At 40.0% G+C, this 5794-nt stretch overlaps 1 long non-coding RNA gene across 1 annotated transcript in view; it reads left to right on the top strand.

The window, feature by feature from the left end:
- Nucleotides 1-4319, top strand: part of LOC108447469 — a 113190-nt gene extending 108871 nt beyond the window's left edge. Inside the window, exon 3 of the long non-coding RNA XR_001863049.1 lies at nt 4094-4319. This is a non-coding gene — a long non-coding RNA (uncharacterized LOC108447469). The remainder of the gene's footprint in view (nt 1-4093) is intronic.
- Nucleotides 4320-5794: the final 1475 nt, after the last annotated feature.

Genomic DNA, 5794 nt, shown 5'->3' with positions numbered 1-5794 from the left:
GAAAGTGAATAAAAAAAGCCGGGGCCTTGTGGGGGCCGATTAGTCACAGGCGGCAGCGCTGGCAGCGGCTCCGCACCTGCGCCAGGACCTGCGCCCGGCTCTGCCGGGGCCGAGCCAAGCCAAGCCGGGCATCCCCTGCTCCCACACCCCCTCCCGCTGCTGGAGAGGAGCTGGGGAACGTGATCAATGGTAGGAGGAGAAGCAGCGTCTTTCCTGCTGGTCGGTGGATTGGCAGCTTGTTATCAGGTGCCTGACTGGGGGGTCAGAGTCTCTAGCTGGGGTCCCAGCTGGTAAAAGTCAGGATTTCTTGGTGGGCTGCAGTGAAATGATGCTCCTTTACACTGGATTTCTTCTATCGGTTATTTTTTTTCTCTCTTGTTTACCTAAGAAAAATGTTGCAATTGTCATGTATTAAGAGGATGCTTAAGAAGGTTCAGAACGCGATCCTAAGCCAAGAATGATAAAGTTGGTGGAAGTGAGGGGTGGGTGGGCAAGCAGGTACTCACCATTCTTTGTGTAAAGGATAAACAGCTACAATCAAAGGTATCTTAATTTTGCATGTATTGGTAATCATTAGTTCATATCACCTTTCCATTGCTTATGTAACCTTGAATGTCTGTATTGAATATATCCTTTATACAGTGACTGTTCATAGGTATATAAATATATATGTATAATAGATCCTGCAAAGACAGATTTATTTATTATAAACCCCTAGAATACATACAAATAATTAAATACTTTCTTGCTTACACAATATGTTATTTCATTTGCATGTGATTTGCTTAATATTAAGTAAGGACTTATTACAAGCTCTCAAAACAGATATATCCCTTATTGGGTAATTAATACTAATCTTGCAAACACATTAACAACACAGAGGCAGTAACAGCTATCTTAGGAGCTGTTACAGTCTGTCTTGTAAATCCTGTCTTACTGTGTGGATTAGTTCATGTTCCTTTGGAGATGTGAGAATCTACAGTGCTGATCCTGATGCCATACATGGGGCCAGGTCTGTAGAGATCCCTTCTGCTCCAGATTTCAAGGTTTTAAACACAGCTCTAACAGTACATTTGAAGTGTATGAACACATGGGTGAGTGGGAGACGCATGAAAATCACACCTGCAATTTTGAACTACTTCAGAGCTTTCCATTGTATATGTTGGGATTAGGAATAAGCAAATTAATTATTTAAATTTAGTATTTCAAAGTTAATAGAAAAAAATGAGAAATCCATTTTAAAAACTTGGTTTAATCAAGTCAACAAATAGTATTGTTTAAGATAGTTTTTATATTTTGGGGGGAGGGGGTTTGTTTGTTTTGAGGGTTTTTTAAAGTCTCAAAAACCTGCAAGCATGGTGTTTTTTCCTGAGATATAAACATGCTTTCAGGTTGTGATCTCCAGAAACTACTTCCATAGAGGGAGTGCTGACTGAAATGATTATAATTATTAACTTACTGTAATAACTTGCAAAATAGAGATGGTGCAGTAACATACATTTACCCATGGCTTTTAAAATTACTTTTGTGGCTATAGTGTAGGACCATCCTGCTTTATATTTCATATGTATATTTATATTTGGCCATCCACAAGAAATGTATTATCTTGTCTCTGAGTAGGAACTGCATGGTATCTCCTGCCAGCATTGCCTACACTGGCTGTGCTACACCCTCACAGAGCAAGTGATGTTATCTGCTGTCCATGCCTGTATTAAACTTCCTAGAAATAGAAGAGCAATTTTATGGATGCAAAGAAGAGTGGTTTTGGTACAGTCCATGTTTACAGTTCTAATTGGGATTAATAAAGAAAACACATAGCCTACACACACACACAAAAGGTACAGTGGCAGAGTATTGATTTAAATTAAATTACTTTTGTTCATGTAACAAAATTAACTCAAAAGTAACCTAGATCCACATTCAAAGGCATGTAAGAGCAGAAGTCATTGTGAATCCAGAACCACTTTCTGAGAGCTGAAATATCAAGTTACTTCAGGCATGGCAGTAAATACTTATATTTACAGTCCTGTTCATTTGAAACTTTGGCTTATCACGTATTTGCCCACACAAGAAACACTCTTCCATTGATTGACTGTGTACAGCGTCTCTGACATAGTCTGTCTTAGAAACGAGCATTCAATTTTCATCCTCTTTCCTCTTTATTTGCACTGTCAGATCGGTGTTTGTAGCAGCACAGAAGGGAATATGCTATGAACAGTCCAACTTCCAGTACACTGGTGCCCAGCAATGCAGGGGTGGATTTCGCTTCATCATGGGAGATTCACTGTAATTGTCTCAGAGCTTCATTAGCTGTCAGTGTCTCTGCATCTGACATGTCAAAACCCAGAGACAACCTACTAATTTCTTGTTGAAAGCAGCCACAGTCTCTGGAGCTTGAAAAGATACACAGGCTCCTTCCTTTTATGCTGACACACCTAACAAGTGCCAAATGCTCTCACCTCTGGATGAAATCTGAAATCAACAGGTTTTGTGGGTTCTCAGAGCTCTCATGTGGTTTTTTTTTAAAGACAGAGACCACAGTGCTTCAGCTGGGCTGGGGTTTGTGGGTTTCTTGGCATCCACCTGTGACTCTGCCATGTGCATCCTGTTGACAGGGAGCAAGTCACTTAGTCCACATCCTCATCAGCTTCTTCATCTAACAATGGAGCCTGTACCTTTTTGTATCTAGTAGGTCTGTGGTGAATTCCTGAGTATTGGTAATGTGTTCAGGTTTCACGGGGATGGTTATTTTAACAAAAAATATCGTGAATAATATTTGGATCCTTAAGGTGTTCATATGAAATTGTTCACTTTTCATCTATCCTGACTCCACAACCAGACAAGATTTAGGTCCTTCCCAGCCCTTAGTCTTGTCTCCCCGAGATGGAAACTCCAGAGCATGTGTTAGAATCCAACCATGAAGTGTGGTGTGTGTGGGTGCACCATGTGGGTGCACCATGTGGGTGCCTGTGGGTGCACATCTGCCCTACATCTGTAAGGTGTGGGGCAGATGTGTGACAGGCAACACAGTTTGTCTTCTCCTGAAGCTTAACTTTCTCAAGTAAGTTGGAGGCAGCTTAGCAGCTTTGTTATTCCCAGCCTAGTGGATCTGGAGCAGTCCTGGGGTAGTTCTGTGAAGGCTGTGGGTTCTGCCTACATGGCTGCCTTCAGCAGCAACATGATAAGCAGCAGCTTGTAGCACCATCGCACCCTCCCACACTGGGGATGACTAGAATGTGCAGTTGTCTTCCTTGTTTCCTAATCTAGTACATGATTTTATAGCCCTTGGATCCCGCGCTGATCCCAGACAGGCATACAGATCTCACATGCTGTTACAAAGGAGGAAACCCTGAGAAATGCTAAATGTCTAGAACTTAAGCAGATTTGCTCGTGACTCTTGGTTCTCAGGATCACATCTCTTCTTTCATTGAAGTATGATGCATGCAGTCCTTTTGCCCCTAAAGAAGAATTTTTATTTTGTATGAATGGCATTGGCCAAAGATATTGTCTAAGCACACAGATGTTATATAGTCTTTACTGTGATTGCTTTCTGCAGTTTTGGAGCTGCTAATTTTAGCTCTTCATTTCCACAGCAAGACCTTTTGGCATCTTTGTGGAACAGGAGCAGTGTCCTGAATTAGCACAGCTCCGTGATACTGACATTGTATAACTGAAGGAAGGAAATAGCTCCCCTGGTATGTGCTTTTACTTTAAGCAGCATAGGGATATTTGTTGAGATTCATTGAGGAATAGAGGCTGTAAGAAGTTGTGGTGTACTGTAGCTTCCCAGCAGAAAACAAGGGTATGGAGGCTCCAAGGAAAACAGACAACCTGTTTAATTCTCATAATGCTTACTGTCATTTGCTTCCAGGATGAGCAGAGCAGTAAATGTTGAGCAAAGCAATAAATACCAAGCAAAGGATGTTGATTTGTATGCACAGCAATTGTTGGAATAAAAATCAGTTCAGACCCCAGTGACCCTTGCCAGCCCTTGTTATGGCTATAGAGATCTGAATTCACATAAAGTAAATACAACTTAAAATTCAGGATACCCATCAGATTGTAACTCCAAATAGATCCTTCTCCTTTGCAGAACTGACTGGGAACTTTCCGCTGGAGGAGAGAGGCCTCAGGGGAGCAGGACCTGTGGAATTGTGTTGTATGGGGAGCTGTATCCCCAGCCCTGAGATGCTGCTGGCATTTTATTTGGTGTTAAGTAACACAATAATCTATTGCAGAGAAAACAAAATAAGAACTTTGTATCAGAGTGTAGATGCCAGACGTGCATTAATAAAACAATAAATGAAATTAATAATTTATCTGTGGCTGTTTTTACTTTTTGGGTGGGTTGTTTTTGTCTCTTTTTTTTAACACTAGTAGAAGGATATTTCCATTCAAACTGAACTGGAGTGAAATTACTTCTAGTATAGATAAAACATATTCAGATGAGCGGCATGCTTTCCCCACAAAGCTAACTGCAATCCCAATTAACACTTCTCAAAACTGAATTTATTTTTTTCCCCCTGCTTCCTAATGAGGTTTTTTCCTCCCTGCTGTCTTGATACAAAGCTTTATGCCGTATGAGTGTGTTCATATGGTGCTTGAGTGCGTTATCTGACCTTGATTGGTGTTTTGGGAGCCAGTTAAATAGATTACATAGAGGTTACCTTGACAACTGTCTTTGCTGATTTAGCAATGCAGTTCATTCTTGGGCACAAGACTCTCAGCAACTGTGGAATTCCACTGACTTCATATTAATCATTAACACAATGTTCTGGAGAGGCTCTGCCGAGCTAGCAATAAGGACTGTATTGAAATTATTTTTTTTGTGGGTAAATGTTATAGACCAAAATATGTTTACAGTATGAAATGTTGTTCGCAGTCATAAAATGAAAATATATGTTCCTGTTTATTTTTTCTCTCTCTTCTAGTTTCAACAATAATATTGGAATAATAAATCTCCTATCATGTCTGATGGGAAAAGATGGTCTTATAAATGAAACTCTTTCCTTAACATTGATCTTACACCATACCTTCTTTTAGGTCTGTAACCTCGCAGGCATGACAGATAGTTAAATTCAGTGTGCAAAAGCTTATAAGCCTGGAATCTGATCTCTATTAACTTCAAGGAGATTGCCTCTGATTTACATTAGTCTTACATATCGGTCAAAACCTGGTGCTTTTCAAAAGATGTTGGTAGAAAAGACAGGCACTTTCTTTTTCAAAACTGTTGTCCAAAATTGTTTACAATAGCTTAAACATTAAAGCCCTTGTGTGAGCAGGGCTTTGGGCTTTGTCTTTAAAATTAATATTTTTACTTTTAAGTACCCAGCTCAACCAGAATTTTGCAGGAGGATGTCAAGATTCTGGGGATGTATTTTTTTTGCAAGAGGCTGGAAACCTTGTGGAAATTAGACGAAGTTTTTTATGAATTAAATATGAAAATGAATAATGTACTCAGAACAGGGGCCACACCATGGTTTTTCTTCTACTATGATATTCAGTGTATCTCATAATGTCTTGTCCACGTCTCCATTTTCCATCTGCAGCATTGTACTGCAAATCTAACTGATTTTTGGGGTTGAAAATGCATAATTGTGTCATACAAAATGTCATGTACAAAGTCAGTGGAGAGCAGAGTTGAGGTCTGTGGCACATGGATTTCACACATGGAAGGAGATTGTATGGGGCTTATGAATAGATATATTGGGCTAAATATTTTGCTAGTGCTATCAGGCAATGAAATACGACACTTTTTTTACTGCCATCATTAGGTTTCAGAGGTAGTCCATTA

Source organism: Corvus brachyrhynchos, unplaced genomic scaffold (genome assembly GCF_000691975.1).
Source record: "Corvus brachyrhynchos isolate BGI_N302 unplaced genomic scaffold, ASM69197v1 scaffold346, whole genome shotgun sequence".
Taxonomy (NCBI): Eukaryota; Metazoa; Chordata; class Aves; order Passeriformes; family Corvidae; genus Corvus; species Corvus brachyrhynchos.
Note: the sequence above shows the minus strand (reverse complement) of the source record. Positions and strands in the feature narration are given on the sequence as shown.